Below are 17,974 nucleotides of genomic sequence, written 5' to 3'. Positions count from 1 at the left end.
GTGTAAACTAGTTCAACCATTGTGGAAGACAGTGTGGCGATTCCTCAAGGATCTAGAACTAGAAATACCATTTGACCCAGCCATCCCATTACTGGGTATATATCCAAAGTATTATAAATCATGCTACTATAAAGACACATGCACAAGTATGTTTATTGTGGCACTATTCACAATAGCAAAGACTTGGAACCAACCCAAATGTCCATAAATGATAGACTGGATTAAGAAAATGTGGCACATATACACCGTGGAATACTATGCAGCCATAAAAAAGGATGAGTTCGTGTCCTTTGTAGCAACATGGATGAAGCTGGAAACCATCATTCTGAGCAAACTATTGCAAGGACAGAAAACCAAACACTGCATGTTCTCACTCATAGGTGGGAATTGAACAATGAGAACACTTGGACACAGGGCGGGGAACATCACACACCAGGGCAAGTCATCACTATCGTCCTGGACATCCTCCTTCAGCAGCTCCAGCTCCTCCTTCTCCTTGGTTAGGGACTTATTTTGCTCCTTCAGTTTAGAACATGCATCGCTAAGTACACCCATTTCTTCTTTAGTTATTTTCTCCTCCTTCAAGATCTCCTGCACAGGGGCAGTGTCCTTCAGGGCCTCTGAGGGCAGGATCACATCAGGCACTTCTGGCTGCTGGTCAGCCACTGGCCTCTCAGGGGTGGCTTCTTCCACTTCGTTTCTTGGGATAGCTTCTGCAGCTCATTCTCCCTGTGCTCCAGCTGGATGGCCATCTCCTTCTGTAATGTGGCCTCCAATTTCACTTTGTTGTCCACCTGCTCACCCTCAACCTTGTCCACTTTCACCTGGGCTCCCTTCACCACTGTCTCTGGAAGAGTCTGCAAGGTGGATTTGAGCTGGTCAGTAGGAGAGAGGGTGTCTGGGAGGCACATAGCTCAGGACAATAAGAGCAGTGATATGGGGATCTCTTGATGCAAATGCAGGTCCAGCCACTGCTTCAGCAGGCTCCTCAGATGGTTTTCTGAGACCCCGAGGGCCCACATCCCTCGAGTTCTACATGTCGACAGCAATTCCTTGATATTCAGGCTGTCCACCCCTTCCTCAGCAATCAACTCATTGTCGGCCTTTATGGACCTCAACCTCATGGTGAGCTGGAAGCATAGGAAGTTGTTGGTGCCTATGGCCTGGAGACCCAGCAGCTCACACAATGCCACCAGCTGCTGGCAGGTGAGGTTATCCAGGGTCAGCTCATCCTCAAATAATTTGGGAAAGCGCATGATTTCTTCATTGTTAGGTCTTTCCTGTCTCTCGGATCTTCTGGAAAAACATGGAGAAGGCTTTGGCAGTCCTCCCCTTGGCTTCTTTTCTCCTCGATGGTGTCCTGGAGAAATTTAGCCAGTTCCAGCTCCCCCATAGCTGCTTCTTCGGTCTCTCCTCCTTGATGGACTGGGTCTCAAATGTGGACAGCAACATGTTGGGAAAGATTTTCACTATGATGGGCAATAGCAACTCCATGAAAAGCACTACTGCAAAGATGAGGAGCGGGACCAGGCAAAAGAGGTCAGCACAGACACGGACAAACTGTCTGTGCTCCCGGTGGGTCAGCATATGGCCACTGAGAATCCCCCAGAGCGAGTGTGTGGCTATCTTGGTGTCCATCCAGAGAAGGCTGAAGCTGTGGTAACAGTGCTTCAGCCCGTCCAGGACCCTCCGCCCCACAGACTTCACTGGCGCCTCTTCAGGGGGGTTGTACCCGGGGCTGCCTTCCTCCAGCTTCTTGTTCTGGTCCTTGTGGGACTTGACTATGGAGTAGTCGCCAAAGTGGGGAGATGAGTGCCAGCAGCACGCAGGAAGGTCCTGAGGTCCCATGACCACCAAACATGGTGCCACCGTAGCCACTGTGTGCCAGCGCTCCGGCCTCACAGGCCAACCGCTGAGGTGATGGCCTCTGAAGGAAGGTACACCGGGTAGGCGGGGGTGCAGCAGCTAAATGGAACATTCACGCGGCTTGTCAGCCCTGCGATGTTTGTCCAATGGAGATCAGCACGATCCCCCAGGTCACCCCTCAGGGCAGCGACGTGGGATGGTGGGAGGCGGGAGGCCATCCAGCCCTGACAGCTCCTCAGTAAGATGGATGACATGGGCCTCCTGCAGCAGCTTCCTCCTCCTCCTCTTCCTCCTCTGAGGCTCCTGGGCCTATGTTGCGCCTCAACCTGGCCCGCAAGGACGACTGACAAAGGCTGTGGACCAACAAACAGGTCCAGGACCCAGCATCAAAGGCGGCCAAGCCACTCACAGACTTCCGGGGACCAGGTGGGCAGAGCAGGGACAGGGAGGGGAGGCGGGGTTGCCTTCACCAATGGGCACTTCCGCTCCTGCACACTCCATTTCTTTAGATGGTTGATCTCTTTCATTAGTTTTATCATTTGCTTGTGTAGGTCCTGTACACATTTTGTTACGTTTATACCTAAATAATTCTTTTCTTTTTTTCCTTTTTTTTTTTGCTAAGTGTTACTGCATTTTAAATGTCAAATTGTAGTTGTTCGTTGCTGGTATCTATGAAAGCAATGGACTCCTGTATATTAACTTTTTTTTTTTTTTGAGACGGAGTCTTGCTCTCTTGCCCAGGCTGGAGTGCAGTGGCTCAATCTCGGTTCACTGCAACCTCCGCCAAAAGGGTTCAAGCAATTATCCTGTCTCAGCCTCCTGAGTAGCTGGGTCTACAGGCACCCGCCATCACGCCTGGCTAATTTTTGTATTTTTAGTAGATATGGGGTTTCACCATATTGGTCAGGCTGGTCTTGAACGCCTGGCCTCAGGTGATTCACCCACCTCAGCCTCCCAAAGTGCTGGGATTACTGGCATGAGCCACCACGCCCAGCCCTGTACATTAACTTTGCATCTTGCAACTTTGCTATTTGTTCTAGTCATTTTTTTGAAGTTATTTGGGATTTTCTCCATAAACTATCATGTTATCTGTGAACAAAGACAGCTTTATTTCTTCCTTCCTAATCTATAGACCTTTTCTTTCCTTTTCTTACCTTATTGCATTAGCTAGAAATTTCAGTACAATGTTGAATAGGACTGGTGAGAGGGGACATCTTTGGCTTGTTTCTGACCTTTGCTGGAAAGTATCTAATTTCTCACTATTAAGCATGATGTTAGCTCTAAGGTTTTGCAAATATTCTTTACCAAATTGAGGAAATTCTCCTTTCTTCCTACTTTCTTGGGAGTTTTGTCATGAAAAAGTGTTAGATTTTGTCTCTTTACTTTTAACCTTTATAGTTAAAGTGGCTTCTTGTAGACAACAGAGAGCTTTTTTTATTCCTCTGACAGCCTATTTTTAATTGGTACATTTAAAGCATTCGTATTTAAAGTGATTATTGATATAGTTGGATTATTATGTATCATGTTTATAATTGTTTTCTATTCACTGCACTTGTTTCTTATTTGTTTATTTATTTTGAGATGGAGTTTCACTCTTGTTGCCCAGGCTGGTGTGCCATGGTGCAATCTCGGCTCACTGCAAACTCCATCTCCCAGGTTCAAGCAATTCTTCTGCCTCAGCCTCCCAAGTAGCTGGGATTACAGGCACGCACCATGCCCAGCTAATTCTGTTTTGTGTGTGTGTGTGTCTGTGTGTGTGTGTGTGTTGGTGTTTTTTGTTTGTTTGTTTTTTGGTTTTTTTTTAGACAGAGTCTCACTCTTGTCACCTAGGCTGGAGTGCAGGGGTGCAATCTCATCTCACTGCAACCTCTGCCTCCTGGGTTCCAGTGATCCTCCTGCCTCAGCCTCCTGGATAGCTGGGATTACAGGCACCCACCACTATAGCTGGCTAATTTTTGTATTTTTAGTAGAGATGACGTTTTGCTGTGTTGGCCAGGCTGGTCTCGAACTCCTGAACTCAAGTGATTCGCCCACCTCGGCCTCCCAAAGTGCGGGATTACAGGCATGAGCCACCATGTTTAGCCTGAGTTTTTATTTTAATCTTACTAGAGCTGAGCTGTGTTTAAGGTTTGCTGTAGTTATAGGTGCCAAAGGCTTTGGTTTCCTCTAATTTCCTTGGTTTGTTTTTTTCTCCATGGTTAACTTTGGGTTTCCCTAAGAACTCCATCTTAAAGAGTCTGTGTCTTACAGCTGTTTCATTTGTAATTCATTGTTATTATACTGAAGACCTGTTGTGGTGGTGGAAATACAATGTTGGGGAGAGGAGGCATTCTATACTTTTATTATTAAATCTTAGTTTTTTCAGTTGGCCTGAGCCCCTGGGCTGTGACCCTCAGAAGCATTTTTTGGCCCCATTATTTTTTTCCCTTCTCCTTAAGGAAGAGAGACAGGAAGGATGGAGGGGGTTGAGTTGTCTAATTGCTCGAGTCAGACAAGGGTCTGATAAAGTAGTTTCTCGGGAGGGTTGGTCTTTGTTACTGAGAAAGCTCTAGGGGTATTTCAAATGGTTATTTTTCCACTCTTTCTGTCTGGAACAAGGGTTTTTTTTTCTCTGATCTTCCCAATGTCAGTCTGGAGGGGTTCCTGGAGGTAAAACCCACTTACGTATTGAAGGGAGACCTACAACTAGGTCCCCAGAAGTTTTTAATTTTCAAGCAAGTTCATTCTTAATTTCCAGAAACTCATCAAAATTACTATTCAAGTGTTCCCAACAGTTCCTGACTCCAGTGGTTTCTGCTTCAAGCAAGCTGATCTTGGCTGTATTCACTCATCTCCCCAGATTTCAGAGTGGCAGTTTGCCCTGTGACCTTAATTCTCTGAAGAGAATTAAGAAACATTGTTGACTTACAGTTTGTTCAACTTATTTCATGGTGTGAGGATGGGTGTGACAACTTCCAAACTCTTTACACATCAGAGCTGAAACCAGAAGTACCCCATGCTGGAGTTTTAACATATCTGCCAAAGGCCTGCCTCCCAGTCATGGGACAGGGGGACAGAAAACTGTGCAGGGGAAGCAAAGCCAGGAGAAGCCAAACCCATGACAGGTCCATTCAGTAGACCTGTCCCGCTGCCCTGCAAAAAGGAGGCCCAACCAGGGGAAACCGAGGACCTAGGGAAGGAGCCACAAGCTTCATGCCCAAGAGCTCTCAGACTCCCTGTTCCTCTGCCAGCCCTGGCCTTCTGGATCCCCCTCTAGGGCTTGAGTTGGGTTGCAGTGGAGGAGGAAGCATGGGGCACATGAGGGTGGCTGAGGTTAAGCTGGCCAGGCAGACCCATCAAGCACTAGCTCCACCCCTCACTAACTGCAATACCTTGGCCTGGTCACTGCCCTTCTGGGACTTCAGTCCCCATCTGTAGGATTATAAAATAACAGCACTATTCTGGTGTAACTGTGGAAGGGAAGAAAGTGCCTGGCACTGAGCCTGGCATACCCCAGTGTCATACAAACATATTTCCTTCTTCCCCCTACAGGAGTCACCTCCAGTCCAGTATCCCTGCCTTTGCACTGCTTTCCTTGACTCCTCACAGGTAAGCACCACCTTCCCTTCATCCCACCCCAGCCCAAGGGCCACCCAGAGGAGGGAAAGATGGAAGGCTGATAGCAAGTGACGAATGTTAATGGCGGTATGTGCCAACCACTCTTCTAAGCATGATGTATATATTTGCTTAGATATATGCACCAAAAAAAGCTATGATCTAGAAAATGTGTTACCTCTATATTACAGAAAAGGAAAACCAATGTGCAGAGAAGTTTAGCAACTTCCAGGATCACAGTCAGTAAGTGGCGGAGCCTGGGTTAGAACCCAGAGCCCACATTCTAGGAAAAGAAACAAAGGAAGTGAAGATCCTCCACCTTGGGAAGTGGCGACTCAGCAGGGTGAGAGCATCTCACTCATTGTACTAGTTTGGCTGTGGGGTTTTAAGGACTGGAGGCCTCCTCCAGTGACCTCAAGTTCCAGGGTTAACTGAGGGGATGCTTGTGCCAATGAGAGAGCCAGAGCCCCCACAGAGCTGCACTGAGCATGGTGCAGATCCCATATCCCCATTATCCTGTAGTGGGAAGGGGTCAGGGATCTACCCGTGTGCCTCATCCAGGACTTCTTGAACTTGAATGTGCTCACAAATCCCTGGGGATCTTATTAACATGCAGATTCAGATTCGGTAAGTCTTGAGTAGGGTCCACGATTCTGCATTTCTAATAGGCTCCCAGGCATCGTTGATGCTGCTGGTCCAGGCACCACATTTGGAGAAACAGTTCTCTATGGGACCCTGCATCCCTCTCAGGCCTCACTTCCTTCAGGCCTCTTCTTGCTTCTCTCACTCCACTTGCCTGATTCTCCAGTTCTGGAGTGAGGGTTCTCCCCACTGCTCCACCTTTTAGGTGGTAGGACAGCTTCTGAAGGGCATTTTAAGAAAATTACCCAGGGAATGTCCAGCCAGCTACCGTACTAGTTAGCCAGCATGGGCCAATCTCTGAGTTGGGCCTAGGATCATCCATCACTTCTGAGATCCCAGAACTGTGGCTTCTGGTGAAAACAGCATTTATATCACCTGTAAAATGGAGAAATGATCATAGAACCTGACCTCAATGGGTTGGCTTGAGGATTAAATGAGTTAGCATACACAAAGCAGTCAGCTGAGTACCTGGCACACAGTGAGCACTACTTAAGCCTTAGATCTCACTTTGTTGAATGCCTCTTTATAGAAGATATGGGTTTGATATTGGCCCACAGATTATTGCATGCAGTGGTCCTCAAACTTGAGCATGCATCAGAATTGCCTGGAGGGCTTGTTAAACACAGATCGCTGGGCTGCACCCCAAGGTTTCTGACGTAGTAGATCTGTAGTGGGGAGCCAAGGATCTGCACTTCTCTCAAGTTCCCAGGTGCTGCTGATGCTGCTGGTTCAGGGACCAACTTTGTGAACCTCTGATCTAGGAGCAACTCCTGTCCCTGGCCCACAAGGAGCCTGAAGGCCAGAGCTGGCAGCGCTAGGCCAGGTCATACGCAGAGTTAGAAGCCTTACCAGCCAGTTATCCTGGGCTCCAAGGACACCAGAGAGGGGCTTGTCTGAGGCCCGAAGCCCCTCCACAGGCCTCTCCTGCAGGCTTCTGCCTCCTTCCTGGCCCAGTGCCCTGGCCCTCGCAAGGCCCCTCCGCCCAGCTTTGTTTGCATTCCTGGAGGCTGCGTCAGCCTGGGCAGCGGGCGTGTCCATGCGGGCTGGCCTGGTGCAGCTCTGATGGCTGGCCCCGCACTCCAGGCCTCCTGGGCTGGGGCCGCAGTGGCCACGCAGGGCTCACTTAGCAGGCCGGTGACTCATGCTTCCTCCCAGATTCCGGGAAATGCCTTTCTGCTGCTGCTGCTTTTTTCTTGTTTAATGAGAAGTTCTCTGCAGACTTCCATGGCAAACTCAGGATGGGGAGGCAGGGGGAGGAGGGGGCCAAATCTATTCCCAAGAGGGGCCCCAAGAATTCCCATCTCTCTCACACACACACACACACACACACCCTATTGCCAGCCCCGGCCTGAGCCCCCAACCCACCATGGTGCTTTGGTCCAGGAGGGCCAGCCCCAGAAATGCTTGCTTTTATTAAAAAGGAATGGCCTCACAAAGGCACAACTGTAGGAAAGGTTGTAATTTGCCCAAATAAAACTTAATTTGATCCATGAAATAGCTGTGGTTTATTGTGTAATAGATGTGCTATGTGTTTCAATTTAATAGAAGCCAATATAATAGGGGGCCAGTGGGGGCCTCCAGAGGCCCACCTCTTCCCCTACTCACAGTAGGGCCACACAGCCCGCTCCAATGTTGGGACCCTCCACTAGAAGAGGACGGAGAAGGGCTGGCCATAGACCTCTGGCCCAGACCACAGAGGCTCGTGGGAGAGACAGCTCAGGGACAGAACAAGTAAGAGTGCTTGAAGGGGAAAAAAAGGAAAGAAATGAAAACCACCCTTTTTCCAAAGCAAGGCTGTGGGTGTGTGAGTCTGAGGAGGGGGCCGTGGGGGCTGAGTCACTTTCCTGTCCACTGCTGGAATGGGAGGGCCTCTGCTAGGGGCTGTGGGACAAAGAAGGCTGAATCTGTCACTTAGAGTATGTTGAGGGGATCCCTTTGAAGAAGGCTTCAGGGACAGTTCCTGGGGCAGTGGGCAGCTGCTTCAGCCCCCAGAGCCTGTGTGTGCCGCCTGTGCTCGGACACACAGCACAGGTAATAGAAGCCAGGGGTAGGAGAAAGACAGGAATGGGGCTTAGTTGGGTCTGGTGAGGCTCCCAGAGATGGTCCCATCCAGCATCCCCCTGCCCCCCGCCATCCTGGTGGTCCAGACTGAGGCCCAGAGAGGATAAGTGAGTTGCACAAGCTCAGCTGGTCCTCATTCCATAAATTCTTAGTACACACTGGTGCTAGATCAGGATGGGGGTAGGGTGGGATGCCAGGCTGGTTTTACAGGACCCACCCCCGAGAGTGCTGCTGAGCAACTGACAGAGAGCAGCAGGGCAAGGGAAAGCAGGTATTGCTCTAAGCATGTCGTGTGCATCATCTCATTAATCCTCATGACAACCCAGTATGGTAGGTATTGGTGGCCCCATTTTTCTGCTGAGGAAATTGAGGCCGGGGCGGTGGCTTATCCAAAAATCAGTTGCCCCTCAACCCCCTGCTGCCTCTTGTGAGTGGAGACAGTATCTACCCCATCCTCCCATCCTTCTGAGTTCTGGAACTCTGATCCCTACATCCAAGTTATTCCTCATTCATTCTTCCCGTTGGGTGCTTTTCTTTAAAAGGCCGTTATTTGGCTCTGTGTAACCTTGGACAAACTTCTGAGCCTCGGTTTTCTGATTTGTAAAATGAGAACTGCATGCATCTCACAAGGGCTATTGTAAAGATTAAATGAGATGCCACATGAAAAGCACCTTAGCCAGGGCTTGGCATTCAGTAGGTACTCACAAGTACTCATTAAATCCATCTATTTCTAACAACCCCCATTGAGAATACCATATGCTAGGTTAAGTTCTGGACATTAATTTGGGAGGGAGAATAACCGGGATTTGAATTCCAACTCTGCCATATACTCACATAGTATTGGAACAGGTTCTCATCTTACCTTTCTGAGTCTCAGTTTCATCATCTGTAAAATGGGCATAACATTACCCATCACAGGGATGATGGGACAATTAAATGAGATAATGGATGGCACATAAAAGGTGTTCAATAAACAATAGTTGTTATTTCATCATTATTATTGCTTCCTAAATGCTTTTCGGTGGGCTGGCCTCCAGTGTATATGACCAACATGTCTAGTGTGTTTCTTCCCCCTTAATCTTGGTCGTGTTGGCTCCTTTAGCAAGAATTTTTCAGTCTGTCTGTGAGCTGGGGTTTCTGCCCTGAGGCTGAGAGAACGCTTTGTGTCCTCTCTGCCCCAGAAACAAATCACACATGAATTCAATGACTGAAGGAACCGAAGGCAGCTACCCTGGAAGCATTTGCAGGACACAGTCTTCTCTTTTGTTCTTCCAAGGAAATGCTGCCACAATGCCAAACCCACTGTTGGGCTGAGAAGGGCGTGTTTGTGGGGCAAGAGAGGGGGAGAAATTAGTCAGGGACAGCAGCAGGAAACCTTCTCTGAAAGCCAAATGAGAGAGGAGATGCCCCCCCATCCCCTCACAAGGACCCTGGGGTGCTCCTCTCCTCCCCTGCTGCCTTGCCAAATCCCACCAGTGCCCACTGGACCACAGGGAGGCCAGGAGGCCCAGTTAGAAAGCTGTGCAACGGCTTGTTCATCAAAAGCTGCACCATGGGGCTTGTATGAGATTGAAGCCCTTGAAGACCGTGATTCACCCAAGGCCACAGCACGTGTGTGTGTGTGTCTGCTATTTCCATATGTCGTGTGATCTCCCTTCATCTCAGTACCTCACAGGGGTGCTACAGAGATCAAGGGAGGCGGTCATGTGTGGAAGTCCACTATTAAATGATACAAATGTGAGGATTTATTTACTTATTTATTTATTTATTGTTTAGACGGAGTCTCGCTCTGTCGCCCAGGCTGGAGTGCAGTGATGCAGTCTCGGCTCACTGCAAGCTCTGCCTTCCGGGTTCAAGCGATTCTCCTGCCTCAGCCTCCCAAGTAGCTGGGACTACAGGCACCTGCCACCACGCCCGGCTAATTTTTTGTATTTTTAGTAGAGACGGGGCTTCACCGCATTAGTCAGGACGGTCTAGATCTCCTGACCTCGTGATCTGCCTGCCTCTGCCTCCCAAAGTGCTGGGATTACAGGCATGAGTCACCTCGCCCGGCCTGAGGATTTATTTATTGTCTTTTAATAGAGTCAAACTTCAATTAAGCAGAGCACTGGCAGCCAGAGAAGTTTAATTGAGATTTAATGGCAAATTCTTTCTGTTCAACATTTATTGTGGAGAAACTTTTTATAATTATAATTCATAATGAATTTTAATAGGATGAAAATGATATATGATCTGTGTAGGAAATTTCAAAAATGTGAAAAACTATAAAAGAAAAAGGATACCAAAATCATTCCTAACTCCAGAACCCAGATATAGTCACTGGTTATTATTTTATATTCATATATGCATGCATTTATATCATTAATATCATTATTGTAAACTTATATGCATATATATACCATTTTATTCTGCTGGGGACTGAATTCAGTGCTTACTACATTATCTATGTATATATGTATAAATGAAGTATCACATTATATATATGTATGTTTATCACCTGCTTTTTTTCCATTCAGCATTATTTAATGATAATTTTTCTATATAATAAAAAATATTCTAAAACATGATACTTTTCTTTAGAACAATAATACATGTGTATGGGTGTATGGTAAGGTAACTAGTCCAGAAAAACAGAAAGTAGAAAGAAAAAAAGCCAGTTGTATCTGCGTCTCCCCCCGCCATTCCCCAGATGCAAGTGCCATTAACAATTAAGCATAATTTTTAAAAGCCGTATAATATTTTGACACATAGATGTGCGATCATTTCTGTAATTTCCTATTATGAGACATTTAGACTGCTTCAGAATTTTTTCTGTTATAGAAAAATGAATATTTCTCAGGAAAGATCCCCCGAGGCAGCATTGCTGGAACAAAGGGCACAAACATTTTTAAGGCTTTTGATCCAGATTGAGAAACTGATTTCCTGAAAGCAGCTGCCATTACAGCCTCATCCGCATGGAAGGAGACCATGCCTTTTGCCCATCTCATTTTATCTCAGTCCCACTGAGAGTGACTTTCAAAAAAAAATACTTTGGCCAAAGTGATCAGTGAAAAACAACATCTCCCTGTTTTAATGGAATCTTGTTTTCTACTGAGATTAAGCATTTTTCCGAATACTTAGCCACTGAAATTTTCCCTTTTGATTTTGTTTTTATATCCATTGCCCATTTTTTCTCATTCTGGGTTTTAGACATTTTTTCTTTTTGATTTGTAAGTGCTCTTTACATATTTCTTTTTATTTTAATTCTATTTATGGTGTGTTTTGATGTACAGAAGTTTCCAATTTTAAGTATTCGAATATACGCATCTTTTCCTTTATAATTCCTTCCATTACTGCTGTGCTTAGAGAAGCCCTTCCCATCCAGAGATCAAAATCATGAACATTTTATGTTAGTTATTTTATGATTTCATTGTTTTCACATTTTGCAGTCTCATCCATCTGGAATTTGTAGTGTGAGGTGAACATGGAGCTATTTGCTTCCCTCCCCACCTCCCTCCACCATCTCCTGGGTTTCCCCAGCTCCACTTCTTAAGCAAAGCTCCCTTTCCAGGGGAGTTCTGTGCAATGCAGCAGCTCCAGGCACTGTGCCGTCACCATCTGAAGACCCCTCAGTCCTCCAGCATCACCTACATTTGCCCACCATGTGCCACAGCCCTCGCCTCCTCCTGGGGACACAGACCCCAACACAACACAGTTGCCACTCTCAGGCAGCTCCTAGGCTAGGGAGACAGTAGGCCTGTAAACAGACAGTCACAATAGCATGTGCCAAAGTCTGGAATAACGACGGGTGTCTGGGGGCTGTGCGAGCTCTCGGAGAGGACTCAGGGTTTACCTGTGCCAAGTGCGGGGAGAGCCGTAAGGGGATGCGTCCCTGAGGAAGGGACAGGTAAGCAAGAGCATTGAGAAGCCAAAATAGTAAAAGACTCCAAGGCACACAACCAACAAGTAGCTCCAGGGGATCACAGTGGCTGGACTTGGGTGGGAGGAGACAATTGTCACTATATGCCATTTGGTCCACATGCATGTATCTCCTAATAAAAACATTAAATGTTCACAAGAATCACCATTTTAAATGAACAGAAGAGAATTTCTCTTCTGCAATTCAGCAGTGGAGTTGGTGAAGGGCCTTCTAGGAAGAGCATAAGCAAAGGCTTGGAGTCACAAACCAGGAAGGCCTGACAGCTCAGCCTAGGGAAGGTAAGAAGCTGCAGACTAGGAAGGGCCTTCTATTCCCCGGGAAGAGCTCGGGCTTGGACGGGCAGCCATGGAAGGCTTTGCACGAGCATTGACTTGGCCAAGGCTGCATTTTAGAAAGATCCATCTGGCTGCATCACAGAAAGAGGAACAAAAGTCACTCCTGGGATAAGCGGAGGGACACAGGATGAGACAGCTATGGTGACGTCACAGAGAGATGATCATGTACTCAGAGCCATGGTGGTCTGGGGCTGCCTCTTCCAGCCTGGAAGAAGGTGAACATGTGGACACCTGGCATTTAGTCACTTTGGGATCCTACCATGGGGGAGGATTCTGGGTCTGCTCTGCCCCGGCCCCAGCCTCAGTGTGCTTGGCTTCTCTTGGGGTGAGAGTTAGGGGGCTAGAAAAGCTGAGGAGCCCCAAAACAACTAGTCTCTGTAGCAAGAAAGATCTCAGTCCAAACCCTGACTCTGTCTCTTATTTCTCATGAGAACTTAAATTACTGAGATCCTGCCATCCTCATTTTTCTATATCTGCACAAAAGGACAAAGGGGTTAGTGTGAGTACCCAGTGGTAAGTATCCCATTAGAGAATGTATATAAGGTTCCATGTGCATGGGCTCCCGTTATGTTATATGTAAAGTATAATACCACTGCTCTAAAGAGGGGGAGTGCTTTAAAAGGGGAGTCTAGGCCAGGCGTGGTGGCTCATGCCTGTGATCCCAGCACTTTGGGAGGCCAAGGTGGGTGGATCACCTTTGGTCAGGAGTTTGAGACTAGCTTGGCCAGCGTGGCGAAACCCTGTCTCTACTAAAAATACAAAAAAATTAGCTGGTTGTGGTGACACAGACCTGTAATCCCAGCTACTCGAGAGGCTGAGGCACGAGAATCACTTGAGCCCGGGAGGCGGAGGTTGCAGTAAGCCAAGGTCGCATCACTGCACTCCAGCCTGGAAAACAAGAGCAAAACGTCGTCTTAAAAAAAAAAAGCTGGGCGCGGTGGCTCACGCCTGTATTCCCAGCACTTTGGGAGGCTGAGGCAGGTGGATCACGAGGTCAGGAGATCGAGACCATCCTGGCTAACACGGTGAAACCCTGTCTCTACTAAAAACACATAAAAAAATTAGCCAGGCATGGTGGTGGGTACCTGTAGTCCCAGCTACTCGGGAGGCTGAGGCAGGAGAATGGTGTGAACCCGGCAGGCGGAGCTTGCAGTGAGCCAAGATCGCGCCACTGCACTCCAGCCTGGGCGACAGAGCGAGACTCCATCTCAAAAAAAAAAAAAAAAAAAAAAAGGAGAGTCTAGAAGACGCACTGCTTAACTCAAAGCCATATTTGGGATTTCAGGCACAAGAAGGCAGCTCATGAGAAAACCCCAGCCCATACTCTGATTAGCCCTTTCCACTCTGCTCTGTCCATCCCAGGCCCTCTGGCAAGCCTTCCATTCTCTCCTGGGCCATGTCTCAGACCACATCACTGTCCACATCAGTACCTCCCATTTTCCAAAGCACTTTCCTGCTCCTGAGCTCATTTTGTCCTCACCACAAGACCTAACCATGTCTTAGACCCATTTCACAGATGAGGCGATGGAGATTCCCCTATGAGTAGGGGGCACTAGGGAGCCCACTGGCTGCTCTGTGCCCCCAGCCTTCTAAGCGTCTCAAGGCTTAGATCTGGTGGTATCAAGAACCAAGAGACATGAAATGCCACAGGCCAGGGTCTATGGGCACATGAAAGAATCCCAGCCCTTTGTATGAGGGAAAAAACTACTGAGGCCGAATTTAGGGAGCACTGGAACTGAAGTCAGGCAGACCTGGTCACAACCCAGTGCCAACACTTGGCCGTGTGACCTTAAGCAATGGCTTGACTTCTCTGATCTTTCGCTTCTCCCCTGCAAAGCAGGCACTATCCCACAGAAACTGAAGCATTACTGTGAGCATAAAACAAGAAGCCTGATGGTGCAAGAGTTATCTCTTACCTGTGTAACAAATTATGTGTCTTTGAAGAGACTGCCTAAGGGCAGTCGGTCCAATCTGTCCTGTTTGTCTACACCACCAGTCGGGTACCATTCAGCACTCCATGGAATGATGCATGCCCCAACCCGCCCCGCCTTCTAAGGCGTCCGACGAACAATGCGTGTGGGGCGGGCAGACATCCGTAAGTGCTGACAGGTGTTTTGCATGGGAGGTGCAGGAGCTGGGCTATCTCATGCTATGTCCTAAAACTTCTTAGTTTTTCAGTAAGGTTAAGGGAAATGGCAATGAGATAATGGTTAGAGCCGTCTGGTGGAGGATGATCAACCCAGCAGTCTATTAAATTTAGGGCCCTTGCAACAGTTTGGGAGAGCTGCACCAGGGCATCTTCCATTGTGAGAAAGGCTCCTGAGATCTAAAGTGTCCACCCCTTCCCAGGTGCTGGGGTGTTGCTTTCCTTCCACTAACCCAAAAGCAGTGTGTTCCATTGCAGTAGCTGTAACTTCACCTTTTTTCCAATTGTGCCTTACTTGTATCCGGATTTTTCTTCCAGAAGGGTCAGGTACAAGAGCAACAGGATATTTTAATAAAATTTAACCAGAATTCAGTTTGAATCCCCAAGAGACCAGCATGGGCAACCTGGCAAAACCCCATCTCTACAAAAATACAAAAATTAACTGTGTGTAGTGGTATGTGTGTGTGGTCCCAGCTACTCAGGAGGGTGGAGGCGGGAGGATCGCTTGAGCCTGGGAGGTCAAGGCTGCAGTGAACCTCTTGGCCAAACTGTCAGCTGTAGGTTGTGTCAGCTAGGCTGGCCATTCAGGAGAAGGAAGGAGTACAAGGCCCAGGAATTGTAGGTTGTGTCAGCTAGGCTGGCCATTCAGGAGAAGGAAGGAGTACAAGGCCCAGGAATTGTAGGTTGTGTCAGCTAGGCTGGCCATTCAGGAGAAGGAAGGAGTACAAGGCCCAGGAATTGTAGGTTGTGTCAGCTAGGCTGGCCATTCAGGAGAAGGAAGGAGTACAAGGCCCAGGAATTGTAGGTTGTGTCAGCTAGGCTGGCCATTCAGGAGAAGGAAGGAGTACAAGGCCCAGGAATTGTGAGAGCAGAATCTCAAATTTTCAAAATTGATTTTTTTTCTTTTTCTTTTTTTTGAAGCCAAGGTTCTCACCTTGGTGCCCAGGCTAGAATGCAGTGGTGCAATCTTAGCTCACTGCAGCCTCAACCTCCCAGGCTCTCCCGAGTAGCAGGGAACATAGGCAAGTACCATCGTGCCTGGCTAATTTTTGTATTTTTGTAGAGATGGAGTTTTGCTATGTTGCCCAGGCTGGTCTTGAACTCCTGTGCTCAAGCGATCCACCCACCTTGGCCTCCCAAAATGCTGGGATTGCAGGCATGAGCCACCATGCCCAGTCTCAAAATTAGTCTTTATAAACCCCCCACCTCTTTCATCCTGGTCATTACCCAGAAAGTGGCCAAGAGTAAATGATCCCTTTCTGGACAGCCAGAATCAATGACCAAACTGCCTTACTCAGGTGTGTAGACTAGGAGATGGTGAGACAGAGTTGGAAACCTCGACCCAAGTTTTGAGGAGGTTGTCCCATCACTCAGCAGTATTGGATGCCAGTGGATGGCAGGAAGCACGGAAGGCCATCAAACACCTTGATGGTCTGCCCATGGTTGGGTGCTTTCTGCAATCAAACATACACTTTTTTTTTTTTTTTTTGAGATGGACACAGGGATGTAAAGCTGAGATACTGCTGGGGCCAGGTGAACTATGTTGTTGAGTCTACCATTCCCATTGGATGAATAGAACTTGTTGGGCCCTTCCCACCTTGTTAGTCATTGAATCTGAGTTGACCCACCCCAACTGGGAATATCAGACCATGCAGTCACAAGGCTCCTGTTTGGTTAGGTGTTCAATTTCGCTAAGCCCAGTAGCAAGCTAACAGACAATTTATAAAGGAGTATAAATCATACAAAGCTTCTCCCTTTAGCCAGAAGCTTCAATCAGCAAAATCACCTGTCACTTTTTGCTCTTATAGCTCAAAGGGGTCGTTAGGATTGTGGGGCCCAGAAGGTATCAGCACTTCTCTGTGTATGAACTTTCCCCGTTGAGATAATCTCAATGGCCCTTATGGGACAGGGAAGCACAAGCATCGAATCACCAATTCCTGCCAGCCATTTAGATGCAGAAGCCACAGTAGCAGTATATTGACATGGCCCAAAGTATCATGTTAGTTTCCCTTCCCCTCAATGAACCCTACTCAAGTACATTAGCTGAATCCAGGCTCCCCTCCCGCCATGGGTAGGATGTTGATTTGGCTGCTTGTCTCCCGCAAACCCATAAAGGTTTGAGTTCTTCTCCTCTCTAAAGTTCCTTGGTGTGCTTGAATGAGAGCAACTTTAGCCCCCTTGGGAACAAGAAGACTTTAGCCCCACCCCAATTTTTTTTTTTTTTTTTTTTTTTGAGACGGAGTCTCGCTCTGTTGCCAGGCTGGAGTGCAGTGGTGTGATCTCGGCTCACTGCAACCTCCACCTCCCATGTTCAAGCAATTCTCCTGCCTCAGCCTCCTGAGTAGCTGGGACTACAGGCACACACCACCACACCCAGCTAATTTTTGTATTTTTAGTAGAGACAGGGTTTCACCATGTTGGCCAGGATAGTCTTGATCTCTTGACCTCGTGATCTGCCTGCCTCAGCCTCCCAAAGTGCTAGGATTAGATATGAGCCACCACGCCCAGCCCCATCCCAATCATCTTACTCCTTAGATCAGTTGAGGTTGGGGTAGCAGAGGAGGGAGCAATCAGAGGTGTGAAGGGAGAGAGTGCTTCAGTGCCAGGAAGCAAGGTGCATTCACTTTTGGCTTCAACCAGCATGGTGGTTGCTTATGGCCCAGCTAAACAGTCCACTCAAAGCCCTATATTGGGACATTCTAATGTTAACGTATTGGGACATTCTTGCATTGCTTTAAAGAAATACCTGAATATGTAAGACCAGGTAATTTATGAGAAAAGATGTTTAATTGGCCCATGGTTCTGCAGGCTGGACAGGAAAACATGGGGCCTGCATCTGCCTCTGGCGAGTCCTCAGGAAGCTTCTACTCATGGCAGAAGGCAAAGTGGGAGCAAGCCTGTCACATGGTGAAAGCAGGAGGAAAGAGTAAGAGAGAGGTGCCACACACTTTTAAACAACTAGGTCTCACCCACTCTCACAAAGACAGCACCAAGCCATGAGGGATCCACCGCCACGATCCAAATGCCTCCCACCAGGCTGCATCTCCAGGACTGGAGATTGCAATTCAACATGAGATTTGGGCAGGGGAAAATATCCAAACTATATTATACAGTCATCATTGTTGACACCTCTAGCTTAATTTTAGTGATACCTTGACTCAGCAGCTGCAGCCACATTATTTTCTGGCTGGGGCCACGGGATTTATGCCCAAAGACTAAGTTGGGCCTGACCTGCAGACAGTGCAGCAACTTGTTAAAGGAGATCACCTGAACCCAGGGCATCTGCTGCCCCAAATATAAGATCTTTCAACTTCTTATGTGGTTTCAAAATAAGGACTAGGGGAGTTTTCCAGGGTGGTAGGGTTGATAGCAAAAATTTATCTAGATTTATTTAGGTCAATTTCTCATTCT

The 17,974-nt window shown here is 47.7% G+C and overlaps 1 pseudogene; it reads right to left on the bottom strand.

Annotated features, from left to right (window-relative positions):
• Positions 1-227: 227 nt before the first annotated feature.
• On the bottom strand, positions 228-2,186 carry LOC107968476 (mitochondrial proton/calcium exchanger protein-like; annotated as a pseudogene).
• Between the last annotated feature and the right edge of the window lie 15,788 nt (positions 2,187-17,974).

This window comes from Pan troglodytes, chromosome 16 (assembly GCF_028858775.2).
Source record: "Pan troglodytes isolate AG18354 chromosome 16, NHGRI_mPanTro3-v2.0_pri, whole genome shotgun sequence".
Lineage (NCBI taxonomy): Eukaryota > Metazoa > Chordata > Mammalia > Primates > Hominidae > Pan > Pan troglodytes.
This window is presented reverse-complemented; position numbering and strand designations above follow the sequence as displayed.